Source organism: Lepidothrix coronata, unplaced genomic scaffold, assembly GCF_001604755.1.
Source record: "Lepidothrix coronata isolate B3197 unplaced genomic scaffold, Lepidothrix_coronata-1.0 Scaffold27, whole genome shotgun sequence".
Lineage (NCBI taxonomy): Eukaryota > Metazoa > Chordata > Aves > Passeriformes > Pipridae > Lepidothrix > Lepidothrix coronata.
In genome coordinates this window covers 5,655,284-5,680,722 of record NW_016690207.1, presented here as the reverse complement: position 1 = coordinate 5,680,722, position 25,439 = coordinate 5,655,284, and the positions used below count along the sequence as shown (strand labels likewise).

The 25,439-nt window shown below is 51.9% G+C and overlaps 1 protein-coding gene across 1 annotated transcript in view; it reads left to right on the top strand.

Annotated features, from left to right (window-relative positions):
• Positions 1-25,439, top strand: part of KIRREL3 (kin of IRRE like 3 (Drosophila)) — a 358,478-nt gene that overhangs the window by 234,834 nt on the left and 98,205 nt on the right. The window lies entirely within an intron of this gene.

The window sequence follows — 25,439 nt, the reverse complement described above, 5'->3', positions numbered from 1 at the left end:
GATGAGGCTCTGAGTAACCTGGTCCAGGGGAAGGTGTCCCTGCACATTGCAGGGACTAGATGAGCTTGAAAGATTCATTCCAACCCAAACCATTCCATGATTCCTTTTCCCTGTGGGATGGCCGATCACCAGCAGATAGCCATGGATGTGTCTGTTCTCACAGGAAGCTTGTCTTCCTGAGAGTAAAAGGTGAGTTTGTTTCCACGGAGTAAAACTCTTGGAGAGGCAAGTTTATGGCTCAAATATCAGTTAGAAGATCAAAGGTTCCTTCACGTTCCCGGGAGCCCTGATACTGAGCTGATAACATGGGGAAAGTACTTCACAAGGCTTCACCTCCTGCTTGTTAATTACCACATGCTCTTTAAACATTGATTAGAGGATGTTTTTAACTGGAAGGAGCCGTCCCCTGGGAGATGGGATGGCAGAGTCTCGTCCGAGCGCTGTGAGAAGGGGCAGTTTCTCCCTCTCTCAACACCTTCCTGTCCCTCAAACCTCTTGGAGAGGCTGTGCCCAGATGGGCACCCTGGGGATGCTCACAGGGTGTCCATGAGCTGGCAGGACACTCTTTGGATCCTGCCAATCCTTTGGGATCGCCCTGGTTCCCCGGTGCATTCAAAGTCTACAACGTGAGCCCCCCTTTCAGGCTGAGCAGGGCTTTGTGTGGGGAGAACAAAGGAACATGAAAGGCCAAAAGTAAAGCTTTTGTGTGGGAAAGGGAACAAAGTGTTCCTGCCTGACTGCAGCCAGTTTCTGGCCCCTGCAGGCTGCAGGGCCATTATGTTTAAAGGTACAATCTGCCAAAAAACAAAAGTCAGGGGGATTTCCATGGCTACAAAGACCACCCAGGAGTTGTGTTTTCGCTTGAAGCGGCTCTGGATGACAATTGCAGACCTGCAGCCTCCCGGGTTTTTGGTGGATTGCAGTGCAGCCCCACACTCTGTGTGTGAGCTGGGGTGGGGTCAGGTGTCTGGTCACCTACAGAGGTACCAGGAAGGACTTACCTGCCCAAGGTGCCTGAACTGGCCTCTTGGAACCAGTTCCCTTGTAAGGATGAGGACAGAGATCGATTCCCTTTTGTATTTTTGCCAAGGAAGAGCTTTTTCTCCCTTTTATTGCATGATGGTGCTAATGAACAGCCCTATTAATGATTGCAAGGGAGCTGAAGGAGCTGAAAGCACAGCTAGGGAGTGGGGCAGTGGGATAATTGTGAGGTGTGGGGTCTCCATCTCAGTGGAAATGGGTAATTACAGGGATCATTGGAACCTTGCTGTCACTCAGTGGAGACATCTACAAATCACTTGTAGGCAGAGAAGCACAAGAGGACTTAGAGGCCTTGGAAGTGTGGAGGAAACAATTCGTGGTGGGAAATCACTTAAGTTGGATATGAGGAAAAGGTTCTTCCCCCAGAGGCTGATTGGGCACTGACCAGGCTCCCCAAGGCAGTGGGCACAGCCCCAAGGCTGCCAGAGCTCCAGGAGGGTTTGGACAATGCTCTCAGGGACAGGATGGGGTTGTTGGGGTGTCCTGTGAAGAGCCAAGAGCTGGACTCAGTGATCCTGTGGGTCCCTTCCAGCTCAGGATGTTTTACAGTTCTGTGGAAGTGTTTCTCTTGGCTGTCCCCATGAAGAAGATCCAGGCTGGACTCTTGCAGACCAGCCTGGCAACCTCTCCCAGCGGGGCAAAATAAATGTTGTGGGTTAGAGATGCTCTGTGGACATGCCCAGAGAGGGTCTTCAGTGACATTATGTTATTTGTTCTCCAGCTGGCAGGGGATGGGTGTCCATCAGCCCAGCTGAGAGCAGATGTGGCTCTTCCAGCTGAGCTGGACTCCAGGGCAAGGAGCCAAAAGCAGTGTCTGTGAACTTGCCTCCGTCCATTTTAGTTCCATCAGTCCTTCATGTCAGGGTGTATCAGTGTCTGTGTAGTGAACAGACTGGTCTGGGTGTGGTGTTGGTGCCTCTCCCAGCTGTCAGGGACCAACAGCCTGGGCTTCTGCCACCCTTGCTGATGATGGGCACAGCAAACCCAACCTGGGTCCTCTCCTTGCTCTGCTGCCCCACACTGGGTGTGACCACCTCCTGCTTTATTGCTTCTGTGAGACCCACACTGGGAAAAGTGCTGGATTTGGTGATGAAATTGGGGTGTATTTGGCTGGAGAGCAGGAAGGTGTTGCTCCAGCATGGCTGTTCTACGCTCTACCCTTCACTGGGATTGATGATGGGCTCATCTGAGTGCTGGGCTCAGGGTTTGGTGTGTGCTGGGCTCACATTTGGTGTGTGGTGGGAGCTGTTGGGTGAAATTAGGCTGGTGACAGTTGTAGGCAGAGGGAGAGGCAGAGCTGTCTGCAATGACGGCCTTGCAATAAAGACACTTTGGAGTTAATCCTCCACCATCTGTCTTCATTCTGCTAATAACCCACTCAATCAGCTGCTGCCGACTGTTTGTTAACATTCAGAAACAGATACATAATCAGGAGCAGGGAGCTGTTTGCTCACAGGGGGCTGCATTCCTCCCTGGGAATGGCTCTCCCATGGCCCTGACAGTGGATCAGTGGAGCCATGGATGTGGGCTGGAGGTCCCAAGGCATGTGCCGTGTGGAGGTGATGCTGGGGCTGGCAGTGATCCGAGTTATCCTGCTTTCCCCAGGGCTTGTGCTGCCCTGACTCAAGGTGATTTTGAAGTAGAAAGGTGTTATGTATGAGTTGGGTCACCTTAGTCCACCAAGAACAAGGATCTTGAACTACCTGGAAAATTTGGGCTTGTTTTTCTGTTCCCACTTCTTCCCATGCAGTTCCCTTCCCAAGAGCAGGCGAGGGGTGTGCTGGAAAATCTCTCTGCTGTCCTGTCGTGCTTGGTCCCTGCCTGCCCATAGCTGCAGGCTGGGTTGCTCCTCTCTCCTCTGCGGTGTTCCAGGCAGGAATTCAGACGTCGATCTCACTCCTGTGATTTTTCTTCTTCTCTCCTGCCTTTGACTGCTTGCCAGATCTAACTCGAGTCATTAGCAAGCGTCACTGCAGCAATTATGGCACTTTTTGGCTGCCATTCATAAAGGTACTAACGGGAATGATTTAAGTACTGAGAGATGTCAGCCCTCACCTTCCCCACCTGTTCCCGCCAGCCTGGCTGCTGGAAGGTGCCTCCAACCATCTCCCTGCACTCAGGGCAGCTCCCTTCCTTCCTCTGACCTCCCTGTCCAGGCACTTGGCTGGCTCTTGGTGGGTGACACCCCTGTGGGATGGACACAGCTCGTGGAGGGGATGGGGGGGGTCCATCCTCATGCCCTGAGTTGGGTGGTGAAAGCAGGTGTGGCCAGGAAAAGGGACAGAAGGACTTGGTGCAGCATCTTCCCCCTGGACCAGCTCATGGTTGATGGTGTGTGCTCAGGGAAGGACAATCCCTTCTCTTCAGATGGATGCAAACACTGGCTGGTGTGCCAGGAGAGCCTGGTGTGCCAGGAGAGAGAGCCTGGTGTGCCAGGAGAGCCTGGTGTGCCAGGAGAGAGAGCCTGGTGTGCCAGGACAGCCTGGTGCCGCAGTTCTCTCTGGCAGCAGCCGCTCCCCGTTCCTGCCGTGGCTGGATCTGCAGTCAAGGTGTCTCCACTCACTGCACAAAGCACAGCAGGACCAGCAGCCAGTGCTGCAGAGCTGCAGCTCCACACAGCAACCAGGGCTCTGCCTTCGGTTGTGGAGGGTGAGCTCAGCAGCTGGGATTTGCTGGGAAGTGGCTGCAGGAATCTGCTCAGGAAAGGGCTGCCCCAATCCCAGGGGGACATTTTGCTTTAAAGGCCACATGGGGCTGTTGGGCACCATGAGGGAAACCCTCAATTTTGGGAGTGGACTTGAAAGATTTGCAGTCTGAGCTCAAATCTCGCCTTGACTCGTCTGTTGTGAAGGTTTGGGGTCTTATTTAAAGGTGCTGGGACTGATGCAAAGCTCTGCTGTCTCTTGTTCAGAGAATCATAGAAAGGTAAGGGCTGGAAGGGGCTGAAAGATCACCTATTCCCAAGCCCCCGTGCCATGGGCAGGAACACCTCCCACTAGACCAGCTTTCTCAAAGCTTTATCCAACCTGACCTTGAACACTGCCAGGGTTGGGCCACCCACAGCCTCTCAGTTCCAGTATCTCATTACCCTCACAGTGAAGAATTCCTTCTTAATATCCAGCCTGAATTTCCCCTGTTTCCCTCTGTACCCATTCCCCCTTGTCCTGTCACTCCAGTTCCTGATGAACAGTCTCTCTCTGGTTTCCTTGCAGCCCCTTCAGATCCTGGAAGGTGCTGTGAGGTCTCCACACAACATTTTCTCCTCCAGGCTGAACAGGTTCAGCCTATCTCTAGTCTGCAGAGGGGTTTGGGTTCTGCTAGACACAGGCAGAGAATTGTGTATGCATATGAAAGCTGGGTTTATGGCTTATAATTATCTCTTACCCATCCTTAGAATAATTATAGCTCCTCCATTATTAATAACTGGAATTCCAGTCCTTGTCATAGATCACAAAATGGAGAGGAAGCTCAACCCAGGGTTTGTATAATGTACCTTGGTCCAAATTGAGTAATTGGTAAAACAGTGAAAATCGTCCGTTTTCCCCCCATTCCTTGGTGCTGGAATTAGTGAGATATTAGTGCAATTAGCCAGTGCTTCCATTTGAGGCTGCAATCATTTGGTTTGTAATTTAGAATAAATGTAAAAGCCCACTTGTGCTTCCAAAAGGATTATTTGTCCTGTTTAAAAGTATCTAATGGGGTGGCTGTCATCTAAGCAAGATACATTTGACCCATTTCAATTTGTTTCCCTTTTAATCTGCTATCTGTTTTCCTGGATCTTTTTTTAATAAAAACATAAAGAAGAAGTGGGCGAGAGAGACCAAAGAGGGAGAGAATAGAAGCCTTATAGATCTGGAGTTTATCATAAGCCAAAGTAACTCGAAATCAAGGCTGTTAAACTGCAGAAGGCAATAAAAAGAAAACACTATTTGGAGATCGTTTAAAGGGCCGAGTGGGTTGTCAATGAAAGGTTGCTCTATTCCACTGCTTCTTAATAGCTTCTCCCAGGCAATAGGCAGCTCCTGCAGGAGCCAAGGTCCTTCTGCAGCAGCTCTGCTGCGGGGGGAGCCCTGGGGTTGGAGCTGGGCAGCGGTGCCAAGGTGGGGGAAATCCAATACCAAGAAAGGCAGAGAGCAGAAGAGGAAAGGAGATGGATTGAAATGCCAAGCTGAGTTCAAGTTTTAAAGCATGTCCTAAAAATATTTACTTCAATATTTAATCCTGGGTTTCCTGGTAGGCACAGAGGGTGAATGCACTGCTTCTGTGTCCAGTTCAGTCACAGAATGACAGAATGGGTTGGAAGGGACCTTAAAACTCATCTCACTCCACCTCCTGCCACGAGCAGGGACACCTCCCACTAGCCCAGGTTGCTCCAAGACCTGTCCAACCTGGCCTTGGACACTTCCAGGGATCCAGGGGCAGCCACAGCTTCTCTGGGCAACCTGTGCCACAGCTCATAACCATCACAGGGAAAAATTCCTTCCCAATATCCCATCTCTCCCTGCCCCCTGGCAGTGGGAAGCCATTCCCTGTGTCCTGTCCCTCCATCCCTTGTCCTCAGTCCCTTTCCAGCTCTCCTGGAGCCCCTTTAGGCCCTGGAAGGGGCTCTCAGGTCCCCCTGGAGCCTTCTCTCCTCCAGGTGAACCCCCCCAGCTCTCCCAGCCTGGCTCCAGAGCAGAGGGGCTCCAGCCCTTGGAGCATCTCCGTGGCCTCCTCTGGACTTGCTCCCTCAGCTCCACATTCTTCTTATGTCCCACTCTGTGTCACCCATCCTACTGTGCCCTCCCACTTCTCCAGCACAGAGCAGAGGGACTCTCTGCCTTTCCCTCCCAGAGCCTGAGCATCCTTTCTCCAACAGGCTGTTCCTGGCTCCTCTCTGTCAGGGCCTGTCTTACTGCCTGGAGAGAAACCAGCTGGGGCTCTGGGATGGATCCCTGCTGTTTTGGAGACAAATGGCTTGTTCAGAGAAGCTGGCTGTGCCTCTGCTCCAAATGTCTCTGTTTGACCCCCCCTTCTGCTTCCCACCATAGTTCAAACTGGGTTCAGTGAACCCTTCCTGACAGGAAAGGTGTGATTAGAGCGTGGCACTGAGGTACAGTGGCGTATTTGTGCCACCCATTAGCAGCCCAGCAAGGCAGTCACTGCCTCAGAATTACTTGGATTTATGGGAACACTTAATCTGGATCTTGCAAGTGACTTTTACATCTGCAGCAACACAGGCTGAGCATGAATCTTCCTCAGCCTCAAGGATAAATTGGAGCCAGTCCCTCCTATCCCTTTGAAAAGCGACCTTTCTGCTCATATTGATGCCAACAGCCTTGGTGCTGCCGGAGAAGCTCGAACTTCGCTTGGTTCTCTGGCCTGACAGTGGAAAGGGTCTGTTTTTAGGGACCAGACCTGTGACGTGTCACTTGGTTTAGCTTGAGCAGCCTCCTCATGCACACAGTGGAGCTCAGCAGCCCATAAGCAGCTCCAACACCTTCTCCAGCATCCCAACATCTTCCCACAGCTTTGCCCTCTGGGGCTTTGCATCATTTCTGCACCCTGGGAGTGGGATTTGTGCTGAGCTGTGCTCCAAGCCCCAGGATCCCTGGCACCAACTCTCCTGGGACCCGCAGTGGGGGTGGGTCTGTGATTAGCTGATGGTGGGAGCTTTGCATTGATGGCTCTGCTGTCACCCCAAGAAATGGGCCATCCCCACGGGGGCTCTGGGGTGGGGAAGTTCTGCTCACCCCCAGCATTGTCACTCGTGTCTTCCTGCACAGACACCATCGATTGATCAGGGGCACACCATCACCATTGATCAGGGGCACACCATCACCATTGATCAGGGGCACACCATCACCATTGATCAGGGGCACACCATCCCCATTGATCAGGGGCACACCATCACCATTGATCAGGGGCACACCATCCCCATTGATCAGGGGCACACCATCACCATTGATCAGGGACACACCATCAACTGATCAGGGGCACACCATCAATTGATCAGGGGCACACCATCCCCATTGATGAGGGGCACACCATCAATTGATCAGGGGCACACCATCACCACTGATCAGGGGTAGCATCTCTGTGAAAGCTGCATCGAGCCTTTTGTTCTTTACCTGTCAAAGGCACTGGGAAGTAGCAGCAGTGGATGGAGTTGTTAGGGATGCCTTGTTATCTCAGAGGTCTCATTGGTGATGTTTTGTGTGTCTGAGCTGAACGGGGCAGGGATGGAAGTGAAACCTGAGGAAGAACCACCCTCCAAGCTGCCTCTTTGTCTGGTGCCAAGGGGAGGCTTTACCTGGGTTGGGTCAGCTGGAAAGTTGGGTAAGAGGCAGGACCTCGCTGGTGAGAGCCGGGTCCTGGCTGGTGCATCACCCACATTCCTGAGGATGCTGCCAAGGGAAGGATCCTGAGTGCTCTGCCCTTCGTTCTGCCCAACCTACTGCTGCCCTCTGCCCCTTTGGAGGGGAGGGGCAGAGTTTACCTGTGATGCTCCAGTTGTCTGCAGCAGCTGTAGTGCAGCTGAACAACTCTCTGGCCATAAATCTGATCCAAAGCTGGGGAGTTTTACGGTAACGGTGTTGTTGTAGCAGTTAATGGTCTAAGGGTATAATTTTATCTATTGATTTGAGTAGCAGTCCCCTGTGCAAAGCTACTGCTGCGAGGTCTTAAATAAATGAATTCAATCCTTCCTCACTCTCAGAGTACTGGCACCAGGCACTCCAGGAGCTGCTTCTCTGGCTGTGCAGCCTGCAGGGGTGTGTGGGAGAACCTGGGAGCGTGTGGAATCCCTGCTCTGTCCTTTTGCAGGGAATGGGGGACCCACTAAAGACACTTCAGGAGTCTTAGGCTGTAGAGGGACTCTTCACAGGGGTGTGTAAGTGGTAGGACAAGGGGGAATGGCCTAAAGCTGAAGGAGGGCAGGGACAGATGGGATATTGGGAAGGAATTCTTCCCTGGGAGGGTGGGGAGGCCCTGGCCCAGGTTGCCCAGAGAAGCTGTGGCTGCCCCTGGATCCCTGGAAGTGTCCAAGGCCAGGTTGGATGTTGGAGCAACCTGGGCTGGTGGAAGGTGTCCCTGCCCAGGGCAGGGGATCTGGAAAATGATGAGTTTTAGGATCCCTTCCAACCCAAACCATTGTGGGATTCTATGATTTATATGCAAGGATCAATATCTAGGGTCAGATGTAGATTATCTCAGCTACTTGAATTCCACTGCCTTTGCCCTTCCCCTTTAGGTTCCTCACTGGCACTGGAATGGGATGTGCACCTAAGGAACATGGCAAAGCTGTTGGGGAAAACTTGTCCTGTAAAAGGCACCTGGAAAGAGGCAGAGCTGAAGTTTTGTACTTCACCTTGCCACAGCTGCCTGGCCATCTTTTGGTGCTCCTGCCTCTGTGGGGTTTGGGCTGGTTTATTTTTAATCAGGAGGTGGAGGGACAGGAATGACAGGAGGTGCAAGGCTTCTCCCTGGGGATGGCAGCTCTGGTTTCTCATCTCCACGCTGCTCCAGGCTGAGTTTCCCTGGGAGTGTGTGTATCTGTTGATAGTTTTCCCCTCTCTGCAGAGCTGCTGCAGCCCCGGGGTCTGTTATTTAGTTTTCCTCCCACCGTGTCCTTGAGGACTCTGCCAGAGAAGCTGCTGGAAGCAGTGTTTGATTAGTGATACCAATCACACTGCTGACAGAGAACCATGGAATCGTTTGGGTTGGAAAAGACCTCAAAGATCATTGAGTCCAACCATTAACCCAGACTGCCAGACCACCACTAAAGGACGTGGTGTCCACCAGACCAGAGCCTGGACGTACAGATCCAGCTCTGCCACCGAGTCAGGTGCTGCTGATGCTGTAAATCCACCTGGCACAGACATGATAACATGGCTGTGTGGAAGCCTCCAGCTCTCAAAGTGTCTGGAAACCACTGCTTCCAAGAAAACAGTCCAGACTTTGATGAGGAAAGGGGCAGGAGCGTGACAGCACATCCCTACCCAAGGCTGGAGTAAAGAAGATCATCTCCTGTGCCCTTTCTGGGGGCAGCCCTGGGGCACAGGCACTGCCCTGCGGTGCTGCTTCCTACCCAGGCTGCAAGGGGACACCGGGTCTGTTCCTGCCTGGTCTGGATCTCCAGCCCCCCTCTCCTGGAGGCAGACACAAGCTTCCTGCAGGCAGAGATGGTTTGGAGCTTCCCAGCCTGGAGCAATGAAGCAGTACCGAGTTCCTGTCACTTAGAATATCAATTAAAACCTCTGCAGCCTTGTCAGTGCCACCCTGAGACACGTGCTGGGGATGGACAAACAGCCAGGCTGGCCATGGAATGGCTCTCCAGCCAGCAGGAGTAAAACTGCTGTGCAGCTGTGAGCAGAAAGCTGCTGTGGCTGGAGCACTTCCAGCCCAGTCCAGGCTGTGGGGTGGGAACTGAGACTGGTGTGAGGATGAAACCCTCTGGTGTCACAGGCTCTGGGGACTCTGTGCCTTTGGTGTGCTGGGAAGAGGCTTAAATAACTCATTTTGAAGCTCCATCCCCCCCGGATTTCCCTGTGTGTCACATAACACCCTCTCTGCAGCCCCAGCCCGTGAGATGAAGCTCCTCTCTGATGGGAGCAGGGCAAGGCAGCTCCAGTTCACTGCTGTGATGACAAAATGGGATGAAATTGTGTGTTTCAGGCCAGCAAAATGATCCTGTTCCCATTCCTCAATGAAGCGGGATTTGACACTGCAAAACACCCAGAAACTGTGTTTGAGCTGACTTGTTTTTAAACCTTTCTAAAAACCCTTCCTTATCGTAAGGAAATAGGGAACTATTGTTGGGAAATATCTATCTGAATGCTGCAGGTCCTGGTTTTCTTTTTTTTCTGCCCGAGTTATTTGCTGCATCTGGCCAAACCTGCCATCTGTGTTCACTCAGGGTGATTGAAGGCCATCAGCAGCCTTCAGGTTGAGGCTGATGAAGATGGAAGGAACAGGCACGGTCAAAAACCCGCAGGATTAGGTAGGAATCGTGTGTGAGGGGGAGTGTGAGGTGAATTCCCTGGCCCAGGCAGACAGTGTAATGATTATTTAGCACCCGAGGCTGTTACCACAAACCTTCAGAAAGCAAAGAACTTCAGCCACAAACCTTATCAGTTCCCTCCAGTGCAGCACCAACCTCGGGCCGGTATCTCCCTGTCCTTTTACACCCAGTATTTGCTCCCATGGGTGTTTACTCCCCTCTAAATGTATTAACAGAGCTAATCTTAAAGCACATCCAGAGATACAACTTGAGATGGATTTTTTTTTTCCCTTTAACAGAGATGAAGCTTTTATATAGACGGGGAAAAGAGAAGGGAAGTGAAATGTTCAGTGACTAATGATCCTCATCAATATTCATGAGAGTCGGAATGCATTCCGAGATTTAAAATAAAGGAAGAAAGAGAGAAAGGCATTGACTGCTTTAGAAAGCTAAATGAAATATTTAGGTTGACCTGGAGATAAGTATGCTGGGTCTTGTTGCCATCAGCTTAGACCACTGTTCAATCCTGGAGCTTTCAAAGCAGGAGGGGCCGATGGATTTTTCTGGAGATGGCACTGCAGGGAAGAGCTGGGGTGGGCTCACATGGCAGCAGAAGCCTTCAGCTGAGGGTCATGCTGGGCTTGAGCTGCAAAAATGGGGGAGGGAAGCAATCCCTGCCCCAGAACCTGCACCCCAAGGGAGCCAGAGCGGGGCTGTGGAATCGCAGCGAGGGGAGTTGTCCACAGCCAAGGAGCAGCCAGGCTGGGATCACACATGGGCTGTCCCACGGGAGTTCTAGGTCATACCATCCTCCAAGAGCTCCTGTCCTGACCATTCCCTGCAGCAAAGCTGCTCTGTTTGGGAAGGAAATGGCCCCAGGTGGCAGCTTGGAGGGCACGGTGGGGACTGATGGATGTAAGGGTGCCTGGTGAGAACCTCCCTTCCTCCAGCTACAAACATCTGTGGATAGTGGGGGAGCTGATCTGCTGTTGTGGGAGGTATCTGTCTATTTATTGTGCTGTTCCCACCTGTTTTCCTTCTTTCTCTCCCATCCTGTCTCTGTTTCCCTCCCCGCCCTCAGAAAATCACCCCAGCGGTGCCTAACTTGAAGGTGAAATTTTAAACACCTCCAAATACTTTCAAATAGATGGATGAACCTTGATCCTTCTCCATTTCATTCTTTTGTTAGCTGGGTGGGAGGAGAAGGAAAGGCTCTGCAGAGAAAAAACCTGAAGTGTGTTTGTGTCAGGACGTGGCTCTGGAGGATGGAGAGAATATCAGAATATAAGAATAACCAGATTTAACAGCAGAAAGAGCACACCAAGCCTGGAAGAAAGGCTTGCTCCACCTCCTGCGTGTGTGTCCTCTTCTAAATCTTTTCCTTTCTCCTTCTGCAAGTTGTCCTTGTCTCCCTCCGCTTCGGAGGCTGCTCCTTTTCATTTCCCAGCCATCCCTTCCCTCCTCCAAGTGACAGCTGTCCCACCCCTGCCGGGGTCCTTTGCCCTTGAGACCATCTCTGATCTGTGCCCTGATAGAAGGGCCCGGTATTGACTTTGGCTGCAGCTTCATTAAGAGGCACCTCATTTGTCAACTTGTTTGTTCCTTGGTGCTTGGGAGACGCGGGGCCCTCACCCCCTCAAGCCACGGCAGCATTCCAGAATTAACTCCCTCCTCAAGGGTTGCCACAAGGTCGTTGCAGGTGGCCCTGCACAGCTCTCTCCTCCTCATTAATCGATGTCACCGAGGTTTTGAGGGGGGTTGGATCCCTCAGTGCAGGGGTGGGAGACCTGCCCAGGCTCCGGGTGCTGCGAGAGGCTGAGGGCAGGGGTGGGAGTTAATCCCTGGGGCTCCCAGATGGAAAGGCACAAAGGTCCTGTCTGCTCATAAGGAGCTTGGAGATGAGGTCTTGGATGAGCTCTCGTGGTGAGATCCCTGCAGGTTCTCTGGGATTGTGAGTAATGAAGAAGAATTTCTCTTGTCAGTTGTCATCAGGTAACACATCTGCCACTGATGGCTCCTGGTTCTAGTCCAGCTGGTCAGAGGAAGTTAACTGGATAAGTTTCCAGGCTTTCTTGCATTCCTGGTGTTTGGTGAATAATGCACTGACAGGGGTTTGCTTGGAGTGTTTGACCTCTCCAGGAATCACCTCCCTGTGCCACCCATCCCCAGGGCTGGACCTCAGCTGGTGGCAGGGCACAGCCACAGCCCAGGCTCCATCTGCTGCTCCTCTGAGTATTTTGGGGGAAACAATCTTTCCCTACAATTACATGAAGTTACTGAAACCCTAGACATTATGGTTCTTGGGCTTGTTCAGGGATTTGGAAAGGGTTCACACAACAGTCTTGGGAAGCAGACGTGTTCCTTGTTCCTGGCAATGCAGGAGGATCAGAGAACCAAAGAATGATAGAATGGTTTGGAAGGGACCTTAAAGCTCATTATGTTCCAACCCCTTGCCATGGACAGGGACACCTCCCACTAGCCCAGGTTGCTCCAACATCCAACCTGGCCTTGGACACTTCCAGGGATCCAGGGGCAGCCACAGCTTCTCTGGGCAACCTGTGCCAGGGCCTCACCACCCTCACAGGAAAGAATTTCTCTGCAATATCCCATCTGTCCCTGCCCTCTGGCAGTGGGAAGCCATTTCCCCTTGTGCTGTCCCTCCATCCCTTGTCCCCAGTCCCTCTCCAGCTCTCCCGGAGCCCCTTTAGGCCCTGGAAGGGGATAAGAGGTCTCCCTGGAGCCTTCTCTTCTCCAGGGGAACCCCCCCAGCTCTCCCAGCCTGGCTCCAGAGCAGAGGGGCTCCAGCCTTTGGAGCATCTCCATGGCCTCGTCTGGAGTCACTCCAGCAGCTCCACGTCCTTTCAGTGATGAGAACCCCAGAGCTGGAGGCAGCACTGAGGTGGGATCTCACCAGAGCAGAGCAGAGGGACAGAATCCCCTCTCTCTCCCTGCTGGCCACACTCTCCCATTGCTCAGGCTCAGGTCTAGGGAGGGGCTGTGCTGCTGAGGACAAACACTGTCACAGGGGCCTGTCCAGACCTGTCTGACCCTGCATGGGAAAAGCAGGGGACAACAAAAAGCCAAACTTCTTTGGGGTCCAATTTCCTACAGACCTTAAAGTCCCACTGTCCTTGTGGGGAAGGGTCCAGTGGTGCTGTTTCTGTCCTCCCAGGAGATGCAGCAGCTTGAGCAGGAGCTGTGGGAACATCAGCCCAACCAACAGTGCCCACGGGAAGGGAAGCAGCCCAAAAACCAGAGGTGCCAGAGCTGGATTGTGCCACGGGGGTTAAAGCTCTTTTGGTGCTCGGTACTTCCACACTCCTGACAGCAGGGAGGGAGCTGAGGGAAAGATGTTCCTGGCTGTTGCCACGGGCATTTTGCTTCAGCAGGTCCCGAGGAAATAAGGCAGCAAGAATTGTGCAGCTCCACCGGGCTGGGATGTGAGTGGCACTGGGATGTGAGTGGCACTGGGATGTGAGTGGCACTGGAGCCTGGGGAGCACGGAGCAAAGCCAGGGAGAATACTGACTGTGGAGGCAGGAATGGCCCAGGGATTAGACAGCAGGTTGTAAGAGGAGAGACTGGAGGAGGTGAATTTATATAGTCTGGAGGAGGCTCAAGGGGAGACACGACCGGAGTCTATAAATACACACAGCAATAGAAACCAAGGGAGGAAATTATTCAGGAGGAGGGAGGACGAGGAGCAGTGCCTGAAGCAAAGCAAGGGAAGTTTATTCTGGGTCTTGCACGGAAGGAGAACAGCACCTGAGTGGGATGGGGTACCACCACTGCCAACCACGCTGCTCCCCCCCTGCTGCCATCCCACTGAGGCCTCACAGAGCCAGTTCCCTCCCTCCCATCCCAGCCCTGTGTTTCCCAGCAGCCTCCTTTCTTCCCTGGCAGCCGTTTCACACGGGCGCCTGGCACCCGGCGGCCCCGGCATGCCTTTGAAGGTTTAATAAAACAGATTGAGATGCACTTGGGCTTGTGGCTTGACAACTGGTTCCCCTTGGACAGGAACATTTGCCTTCTCTGGGTGACAATGCTTTGAGCCCATCGCCTCAGGCACTGCGCCTCATTGCTAGTCATCTCTCCAATGAATAATACACAGGCCTGAATATCTGCCTGCATACATCTTCCTTTGCTGTAGGATAATTTAATGTTATCTTTGGGCCTCCTGCTCCTGAGATGAAGAGATTACTTCGAACCTGCAGCTTGCAACCACAGCCATTGGTTTCAAACGTCATTAGGTTTCATTATAACAAATAAACACTGCAATGACATTTATAAGTTACCAGAGAGCACAGAAACACAAATATGAAGCAGATAAACTGCATTTGATCCAAATAATTACTGCAGGCAATATCGAGCTTAGGCTGAGCTGGCAGGCGGGTGCTGGGTAATTTATAGGAGTCCGTAAGGCTCTGTGTTGCACATTGCTGCTTAAAAATTATGATGATGGTTATGTGTCTCTCTCTAAACCCTTAAACAGGTTATGTTCCTGCCTCCTTGAAGGCAGGGAGCTTTTCCTCAAGTCAGAAATGGAGGTGGCACAGGCTCAATGTGTGGCTGTTACTAGTTTGGGGACTTTCCTACCCCTATTCCTCAGGGTTTTTCAGCCTGAGAAGGGACCTGCTTTGAGATGTGCTCTGCTTTAAGCTGCAAAAGAGCTTTATTTATTTGTTTGTTTATTGATTTTTCCCTGGGGGTTTCTATCCCCACTGTGGATAAGTTTTCAGGAGAGGGGAATCCGTGGGGGGAGATTTCCACTGCAAGGGGGTGTAATACAGTAGTTATAGAATCATAGAATAACAGAATATCCTGAGTTAGAAGGGACTTACAAGGATCATCAAGGCCAACTCCTGATTAATAATAATGAAGTTTCTTTCATTTTTTCTTCTGGCTTTACCTGTTCTCAACCCTTGGCAAGGGGCATGTACCAGCAAACCTCTCCCAGCAAACCTGAGGAAAAAGCATTTCCCCCAAAATTTTGAATGAAAAGGGGGTTTGTTGCTGTGCTGGTTCTGTAAACTCTCACAAAGCTTTGCCTCTGCTCTGGGCTGAGACATCATCTCCTAATGACCCCCGTGGAGCTTGTCAGGCATGGAAAGGTTCCCAGGTCCTGCAGGCTCAACCCAGGAGGGGGGTGGGACACAGCTGAGTTTATTGACGAGCATCTCTCATTACCTGCTAATTAACTCAGCAGGCTGGAGTGTGCTAATCTTCTCCTGGACCAGGGTTTTGCACGAGGCAGCCGTTGGCTCTGCAGTGGGGACCATTGAGGAGGAGCTGGTGACAAAACAAGCAGCAAAGTCTGAGTTAAATACATGGGAGTCCCTTCTCCCCCAGCAGGGAAGGGGAGAAGCCACGGGGTCTGTTGGCAGTGACAAGGCACAGCCCCTTCCCTGGGCCTTCTCCCAGGGCTGCATGTGGCTGATAAAGCAGTTTTAGGGCAATAAATATTGACTAAGTTCACGTTTTCTCTCGGTTTTCATGGTTCTTGGCTTTCTGGGGCAAAACCCAGTCAAAAAGCAGGAGCCAGCTGCTGTAGGCCGTGGTGCAGGTCACTGGCCTCCTCCACGATGGATAAATGCACTTCCCAGGCATTCCCCTGGTTCTGTGGATACTGGAGCAGCCAAGGCTTGAAGAGAGGGCAGCTTTTATTAGGCTTCCATGTATGGATAGAGAAGTACACGAGTTTTTAAGCACCTTCTGGGGGTAACAAGGATGGGCACGTGTGTGAAATGCTCCCTGCTCAGATGTGATCTGCTCTCTGTCTCTTCATCTCAGCATCTCCAATTCCTCCTGCCTCTCCCCTGCCACTGTTTGTGTGTATTGCACATACTTCACTTCAGGCTGTTTTTCAGAATAATTTGACTTAACTCTAAATATGAATCTTGCATGCGCAAAAAAAAAAAAAAGCACATATTTACGATCATTTCCACTTGTAAAAATCCGAACAGACAATAATCACAGCAGAAACCTGCTAATTCTCACTCCATCTTCAGAGCTGATAATTCACCCAGCACAACCCGAAGCCATCTCACCCCGCTCGGGTGAGCAGCGAGTCCACAACCTCCTCTGTCATATCCTGGAGCTGATCTGGGCAGGAGCTCCCCCAGAAGCCACCCAGTTGATGTTTCAGGCAAACAGAGGCTCCTCAGCCTTTCAGGGCAATGGTGAGATTTATTCTTGCCTTTTTCTGCCCCATCCACGTGGTTTGGTGCCACCAGGGTGTCTGTCATTCAGGGAAGGTTCTGCTGGGGGAATCTGGGGTGGTGGCACTTCCAACACCAGCAGAGTTGGAAGTATCCTGTAGAGAGATTTCTTTAACCACTCCTTGGATGAATTCTCAGATTTGTGTGATCTCTCATCAACCTGTAACGAGGCTACTTAAACTCAAAATTACTTTGAGAACGAGCAGAATCTTCCGGTCGTTTTAATATTATAGAATCCCCAAATGGTTTGGGTCGGAGGGGACCTTAAAGCTCAGCTTGTTCCAACCCCCTGCCATGGGCAGGGAGTGTTACATTAAACATCTGCATTTTCTGCTCTGAACTGCATCTCCACTCTGATTTCCCTCCGTGCCTCACCGCCTGCGATAACAGATTTCGGAAAACGAGGATGGAAGTGAAACATGGTGCGACCCAAGGCGAGATCTTTGCTCTAATTTTCCACCCCGTGGACTGCACAACTTCCAGTTGCCTCTCTTCCCGGGAGCAGAGCCAGACTTTGAAATCTCCAAATCATTTGTGAAATGGATTATTCATCCTTCTCGTTTTCCTACGGACGAGTGTCCCCTGTGCCCTCTAATTCAAAGATGAGCTGAGATTTAAAGGACACTATTTCAAAGGAGCCGCCCTGATCTGGGAACAAAGGGTGGGCTAAGGGGGTGCACTCGGATTGAATGTAATCCAGGGTGGGGGGATCACCTGAGAGATTTCAGAAGGTCACAGTCCTTGAGGATTTTATCTGGGAGACTGTGCGGGCAGGCTGCTGCCCACTGGTTTGAACATCAGCTGTTATTTTTAGAAGGAAAAGTTCCTTTTTCTTCTCTGTGGATTCGAGTGGGAGGTTTTATGTCCCAGGAGTGTCTGTGCAAGGCTCCTGCAGCTGAGGACCCGCTGACCCCTTTCCCGGTGCCGCTTGGCAGCTACAAATGGTTCTCATCCGAAAAGCAGCTGGAGTTGCCATGGAGAGAGCTGGCTTGGCTGGAATTGCTGGAGTGTCCCCTTGTCTGTTCTTCCTCCCTGGGCCCGTGGGCCTGGCCATGGTGAAGCTGTGCCAGGACACTCCACTTTGACAGGAGAGCAAATGGGAATTTATTATTCTGCGCCGGGTTCCTCTGGAGCACCAATAACAAAATATTTCTTGGAGTCATTGGCTATTTCCAGTGGGAGCCAGGCCCCCAGGTGGATCAATAGGAGGAAATCTATTCCCCTCTGCTCAGAGAGCAAAGCATCTCCCGTCCCCACGACTGGTTAGTGCCATGCCAGGGTTTCCAGTCCTTGGGAACAGCCTGTGGTGCTGTTTGCAGCAAGAACAGGCATCGCCCCTGTGCCCTGGGCAGCCCTGGCAGGAGGCTCAGAGCTCACAGCTCACCCTGGGGAGGGAACCAGGGCAGCCCAGGTGTTGGGACAAGGCTGTGGCCCCTACCCAGGGTGCAGGGAAGTGCTCACCCCTCTCCCCTCTGCCCACACTTCTCCCCTCTGCCAAAAGCACACAACCAGCTCTGCCTCTTGCTGATGTTCTGTTCCGCTGCCACCCCTCTGTGGTGCCTCACCTGCTCCTCCAACCCCCTGTGCTGCTCTCCAGGGGTAAAACACTGCCTGATCCACTTTGCTGCCTCCATCTCCAACCCTGCAAAAGCCCTGTGTGCCCCAAAGCACGTGTTCCAGCTTCGTCAGCTTGTCTGATAGGAGACAGTGCTGCTCACCCAGAGCTCAGCATTATCTGGGCAGCAGGTACCCATGAGCTGGGAAAGCAGAGCAGCCTGGAGCCATCCATGGAGCCATCCATGGAGCCCAGAGACATCCATGCAGCCTGGAACCACTCATGGAGCCATCAATGGAGCCCAGAGCCATCCATGGAGCCCAGAGCCATCCATGGAGCCTGGAGCTGTCCACAGAGGCCAGAGCAATCCACTGATCCTCAATATTCAGCATGATCCAGCCCATAAGGTCACTTGAACGCTGCTTTTTGGGGACAGCCTATCCTTAGTGCCTGGATGCAGTACATTGGTTTTGTTCCCATCAGTGCAGCTCCCAGGAACAGGCATTTAATCTCCCAAGAGGCAATTTTCCAAGCTGGTGCTGGGAAGAGGTTGCTAATAAATATCCCACGGTAAGGATACTCTTACACCTTTCCCAACTGGCAGCTAATACCAGAGCAGCAGATGACATTTAAGCCCTTTCTGCATGGCTGATCAAACTCCTCACAGCGACTTTGAAAGCAGTGCTGGGATTTCGTGTGGGTATCAAAGCCAGCAGAACACTTGATAGTTCAGATCTCTTGCCTGTGTGACTAATAGACAAAAAGACCCCTGAAAGGTTTAATATCTTATTCAAAATTTCCCTGTTTCCCGTTTGAAGCTGCTCAGTGGACACAGTGGGATGCTGATGGTTCCTCTCAAAGCAGCACTGGAAAATCTCCTCCGTCACCGCGGGATGAGCTCAGGGGCACACGGGGCTGGCTCGGGGCTGGTCGTGGCTGGGAGGCAACAGGTCACCCAGAGACCAAGCTGGGGAGCAGAACACTGTCTTTGCACCTTAAACTCCACCTCTGGCTGTTGGCATTGGAGACACAGAGTCACCTTTGAGATCATCGAGTCCCAGCGTTAACCCGGCCCCACCACCGTGTTCACCCCTAAACCGGGTCCTCCAGTGCCACATCCACGTGTTTGCTGAACACTTCCAGGGATGGTGGCTCCACCACTGCCCTGGGTAGCCTGTGCTTGACCACCTTTTCTGTGAAGAAATTTTCCCTAATATCCAACCTAAACCTCTCCTGGCACAACTGGAGGCCATTTCCTCTCATTCTTTGTTCCCCGGGAGCAGAGGCTGAACCCCCCCTCGACTCCACCCTCCTGTCAGGGAGTTGTAGAGAATTAGGTGGTCTCCCCAAGCCTCCTTTTCTCCAGACTGAGCCCCCCCAGCTCTCTTAGCTGCTTTTCATCAGACTTGTGCTCCAGCCCCTTCCCCAGCTCTGTCACCCTTCTTCTCATTGATTTTCCTGGGGTGATCCCTGTCCCCAGGATCACTTTGGTTCCGGTTTCACCTCAGTGCAGCCCATGTTTTCCCCTCCAAGCTGTGAGGGGGGCTGGAGTTGGTGAGCACTGCCCAGCTGTGTGGTGGCTGCTCCCAGGGGAACGTCCCGTCTCCCTCAATGTTTGTGGGTGAGCAAGGCCCGAGCTCAGCTCCCTGCCTTGCCCTGGGAGCAGGGACACATCCACTGCCGGGCAGTGGGAGGCTTGTGCTCACTGTTCCATACACCTGAGTCATCCCTTGACTGAAGGGCTGTGCTTTTGTTTCTTTTCAAGCTGAATAATTCAGCAGCATCCAGTGCACCAGAGCCACGTGAGCCGGACTTACGTCGTCACACTAAAAAAGGCCAAACTGACATTTTTGTTCAAACAGATTTTTTTTTTATTATTTTTTTTCCCCCCTCCCCAAGGACACAAAATAAAATAATGGAAGGCTTATGCGAGGGCTGAACTCAAGCTGCCTTTCTTATTTCTGCCATGAAGATAAAAGGAAGTACATGACACGGCCCTGGCCATCACCTACGAGGGACTCTCCCATGGGGATGCTGCTCCACGTCTCCCTGCTGGGATTCATCTGCTCCTGGCTGGGCAGCCATGGGTCTTTCGCTTCTCTGACGATGCAAGAAAAGCTTGTCTGGGGAAATCCTTGCCCCTGGGGACACGTGGCTGTCCCTTTCCTTCCTGCTCCAGGGTCTCTGTGCTCGGCCAGCCCATGGACACACCCTCAGCACGGGTCTGGCCGTCCTGTCCCCCCGGGGAGGTCACTGGGGAGCAGGAGGGCGGGTGCTGAGCAGCTCTGGCGCCCGCCCGGCTCTTCCCTGTGCTTCCCCATGACTGACAATTCCAGAGAGCTTTGTAAATAATGTAATGCTTTTGTCTGCTTGCTTTTCCCAGCTGCCTAAAAATCAATGTGGGCGCGTGTTCTCCGGCACGAGGGGCTCGGTGTCCTTGGCTCCGAGGAGAGGCCCCAAAGGAGGCTGAGAACCGGCCCCTCTGTCACGGGGCTGACAGCAGGAGCTGCAGGAGGGGGTGCAGAGCCAAGCTCTTGTCTGCTGGGAAGGGATGGGCATGGAGCCACCCCTTCCCACTGCTCTCCACGGTCAAGAGGTGGCTCCATCTCCAGGCATCCTGCTATGAGGAACCGTGGCTGAAATGCTGTTCCCCTGGAAGCACCCACCACACACAGCTGGGCAGTGCTCACCAACTCCAGCCCCCCTCACAGCTTGGAGGGGAAAACATGGGCTGCACTGAGGTGAAAGCAGAGCCAAAGGGATCCTGGGGACAGGGATCACCCCAGGAAAATCAATGAGAAGAAGGGTGACAGAGCTGGGGAAGGGGCTGGAGCACAATTGACATGATGGGGCGCTGGATGGTGGGATCTGCTTAGTCTGAAGAGGGACCCTCCTGTGATGCTGTGTAGGATTAGGGTATCACACAGCAGCCTCTTGATGATCCTCCTACCACGTGTTCCAAGTCAAGGGATGGATGAGCTCTTCCCATGGAGGCACAAGGAGAATGTCCCACCACTCTTAATCACCGGGCCTTTCATCTCTGAACAGCAATATTTTGACAAGGAGCTTCATAGTCCTCCTTTGCCACTTCTCCTCTTAACAAAAGGACTAATTCTTTTCAGAACACAATGGAAATTCAAAGCTCCACTTACATAAAAGCAGGCACAGTGTCTCCATTTCTAATGAGTCATTGTTCCCTGGCTCCTTCCTACAGCACTCACTCCTCTGGGGTAATGAAAATTTAACTCTCTGCTGCTCCCGGTTGCCTCTTCTCTTCTTGCAGCGAGTTGTCTGCACTCAGGCTGGTTTGGGCACAGAGGATGCAGCTGAAATAATTCAGGCAGGAACTCATGCAAACAGATTTCAGTCTTCAGAGAGCTTGAAAAGCCGGTCACCAGCTTGGGCTTCGGCGATGGAAGGAGCTTCAAGGTCCTGCTGCAGCACAGACCTTGGCAGTGCCACCATGTAGGCGCCTCCCTCCATTTTCTGGGGAGTAAAATGGGATTTTAGGACCTTCTCACCATCCTTGGGTGTGGGGACTTCTCTGAAAAGGAATGTCATGGCACTGGCCACGTTATTTCCCTTGGAAGGCACACACATAGCAGAGCCTCAGCCTTTGTTTGAAAGAACAAGGCAACATTAGAGAGAAAGGCTGAAAAACAGGAACCACAGGTGCAAAACCCAATAAGGAAATATAAAGAGTTCTAAACTAGTTCTGTCTTTTTTCCTCTTTTTTTTTTTTCCCCTTTAGCTCTTATGAAATGCTTGTGACTTCACAAGGATCCTACCTGGGATTTTTGAACACGGGGTTAGTGTTCTTGCCTGCTCACTGTTCACTGTGGAGCCTTTATTCTCGCATTTTGTTCCTGCTGTTTAAGGTTTCAGTGGCCAGAAGTGCCCCCTGGCTTTTGTTTTAGAGGCTCCCTGCAGGAAGGCAGAAGCTCACAGGGCCAGCAAGGGGGTCACTCTGGCACCTGGCAGCGTAAATAGATCCTCGGGGGGCAAAGCAAAGCCAGTAACCAGGAGAAGATGAGGAGGCTCAGAGATCAAGAGCCTCTCGTGCCTCCTCTGACACCAAACCCTCATCTACAATAGCAGGTGACCTGTGGTGACAACCTGCTTTCAGCAGCAGGGCAGCTCCAGAGTGCACACAGGGCTCTGGTGTCGCGCTGAAACGCGGCCAAGAGGCCTGGTTAGCATCTCATTTACATATCCATTTGCTTTTAAAACAAAACAAAAAAAATCAACAATGAGTTCAGGGCCCTAATATTTGCTTCTGCCCGGCGGGTCTCAGTGCTGGGTGAGCAGGAGGGGCTCACACAGAGGCTCCAGGGGCAGAGCTGGTGCCCAGCGACTCCCAGCCGAGTTCCTGGGAAGCCTGGCATGGGCTGGCTTATTCCTTTGAAAATATTCCAAGTCTTCACACTTGAGGAAGAATGGGGAGTGGAAGTAAAATGGGACCACACTTGGTATTTGGGTGGACTTGTACGTGTTGCTGCATCTCCCCGCTGCTTGAGATTGCTGCTGCAGGTCGGGGGAGCACTTCCCAAATCCAGACCCAGGGAGCACTTCCCAGATCCAGATCCAGGGTTCCTTAGTGCAGCAGGAGGTCAGGAGGAGATGGGAGATGGCTGATGGCTGGTGTGGGTGCCTTGACTGGACTCTTGGGTGGGCTCATGTGGTCAGCTGTGTGCAGGTTGGGGCTCCTCAGCACAGGAAGGACCTGGAGCTGCTGGAGTGACTCCAGAGGAGGCCACGGAGATGCTCCAAAGGCTGGAGCCCCCCTGCTCTGGAACCAGTGTCTCCAGACACTGGGAGAGCTGGCAGAGCTGGGGAAGTTCACTTGGAGAAGAGGAGGTTCTTAGACACTGTAAGAACCCCTTAGACCCCCTTCCAGTGCCTAAAGGGGCTCCAGGAGAGCTGGAGAGGGACTGGGGACAAGGGATGGAGGGACAGGACACAGGGAATGGCTTCCCACTGCCAGAGGGCAGGGAGAGATGGGATATTGGGAAGGAATTCTTGGCTGTGAGGGTGGGGAGGCCCTGGCACAGGTTGCCCAGAGAAGCTGTGGCTGCCCCTGGGTCCCTGGAAGTGTCCAAGGCCAGGCTGGACAGGACTTGGAGCAACCTGGGCTGGTGGAAGGTGCCCATGGCAGGGGTTGGAACTGAATAGGCTTTAAGCTCCTTTCCAATCCACACCATTCTGGGATTCTGTGATGAACTCCAATCTCTGCAGAGACATGGATTAACCAGAACAGGATTTTTTTGTTGAAACTCTGTTTTCAGAGAAGGGGAAACTCCTGCTTGCCCAACAGGTTGGAGTCAAACCACCTGCTTTGAAACCAAAGCACCATTTTGTAATAACCTTGCAAACATTCACAGGAAAAATACCCAACTGACGTTTTTCAGCCCATTTTCTTGTAGCTGAAACCACTCAACCTGCATTTGTAAATCACCCTCTCCCAGTCTCCCTATTTTCAGTTATTTTCTGTCAAGTATCTTATCTCCCTTAAAACTTTTCTGCAAATTACTTGTTCCTTTGACATTAAGACATAAGCTGTAACGTGGACGGGCCTCTGATCTTCCAAACCCAGTTAAACCCAGTAATCAGACTTTAAGCTGATTTGAAAGCGAGTTGAGCTCTGCCTTCAGTACTTTTTTCTCTTTTTTTATCTGTGATTTAGGGAGAGATGATCCTGCCGTGGAGCAGGGACTGGGCCAGGTAATGCTCTTAAGGTCCTTACACCCATCTCTCTCTCCTCTGCTGTGGCTGAGTCTGAGCTGTTTGTAGCTGAAAGGGAGCCTTGGATGAATAAAAAATGGGCTTAAGTGACAATTTTTCACACTGAACAAACAGAGGGAAGGAAAGGACAGGAGACATATGCCAGGTTCCTGCTCTGATTTTCCATGACCGTCGGTTCATCTTTAAAACAAATCAAGAAATAAAAGAGAAAGGAAAAAAAAAAACAACTAAGAAGGGCTTCATTTCCAACAGCAATTAGCAAATGAAGCCTCTGCTTAATGGGCATTTGCAGAGGGCACAGACACCACTTTGTGCCTCTGGTTTCTCATCAGGGCTGGTGCAGCTCCCAGCTCCCAGACGGAGAATTCTGGCTGACAAAACGATCTTTTTAGGTTATTGCTGCATTCCTGAGCTGTCCCTGCTCGCCCGGCTTCGCCTTGGGAATTGTCAGGATTACAGAGTGAGCTGTGAAAACCCACTTAGCGGGTGGAAAATATATATTAAAGAAAAAAAAAACAAACAACAAAGCAACAGAGCAAAATGCTCTGTTTTTCTGCTTCCTTTCCGAGTTTTCTCTCTCATTGCACTTTTCCCTGTTATCCTATTAGTGCTTGTCCTTTATGAGTCTGAATAAAACCCAGAACTGATTCACATTCCCTTTGAAATCAAATATTTAAATCTTAATTCAGCACGAGGGTTTGTGCTGCCATCAGAGACCACTGTGACTCCCAGCCAGTCTCTCCCAGCAGGAAGAGCTGGAATCTCCTCTGGAATTAACCTGCCCTGCTGGGGATGCAGCACCTCACTGAGAGCCACCACCGTGGCCTCTTGGAGCACCTGTGCTGGAAAGCAGAGTTCCTCGAAGACACGTGGGTGCTGGGAGACCTGGGATCTCTGAAATTCCCGGGAATACAGTGCTCAAGGTGCACCTGGAGACCCGTAAAAATTTCAGCCGGGCTTTTTTGAGCTCGATGTGCGTAAAGCAGCTGGAATTTGGAGAGGACAGCTCTGCTCTTCCCCGCACACCTCGGGCTGGCTGGGAGGGAGCTGAAGCTGCGATAAATTAAACTGAAATATGAGCGTTCACACGTTGGTTCAGCAGCACGAGGAGGGAAATGATGGAGCTTTGGAGCCCTGCCCTGCAGGAAAGGCCCAGCAGCTCATCTGGAAACGAGTTGAGTTGCGAGAACTTGTGTCACACTTACCCTTGGTTTCAGATTAATCATCAGGCGGTGATTAAACGGAGTCAATGGAAATTAGGGTTGAATTGATTTGGGGTGGATCACATGGAGACTGTCCTGCTTTAACAAATTGGTTTTAAAGAAGAACTTTTCCTTCAGCCCTGTGCAGTTGTGTGTGTTGAACTGACAGCACAGGGGTGAGGGCTCTGAATTCCTGCCTGGTGTGGGGGATAATTCCCACCCGGAGAGGCTCCTGGTCATTAAAATCCCACAGGTAACACGGCAAGAAGCAATCCAGTCATCCTGCCCTTCTCCCAACTCCTCTCTTTCTTAGATCTCTCCTGTACCCAGAGTCAGAGCAACACTTTAAGTGGTGGCAAAGCAATTGAGGTGCTCTGCAAACCGCTCAGACCCAGAACTGTGCTCACAGGGAGCCCAGAGATCGGCAGGTCTCCCTGAAATGGCTTCACATTGAGGACCTTCCAGCATTTCACAGTGACACTGTGGACAGTGGGGGATTTTGGGGTTGTCCTGTGCAGGGCCAGGAGTTGGACTTGATGACCTTTGTGTGTCCCTTCCAGCTCAGGAGATTCTGTGATTCCACATGGGATACAGTTGAAGGTTGGACTTGATAATCTTGGAGGTCTTTTCCATTCTTAATGATCTTTGTTTTCCATGTGCTGGCTTGCAGCAAAAGGAATCATCTAAGATACCCCTGATGTG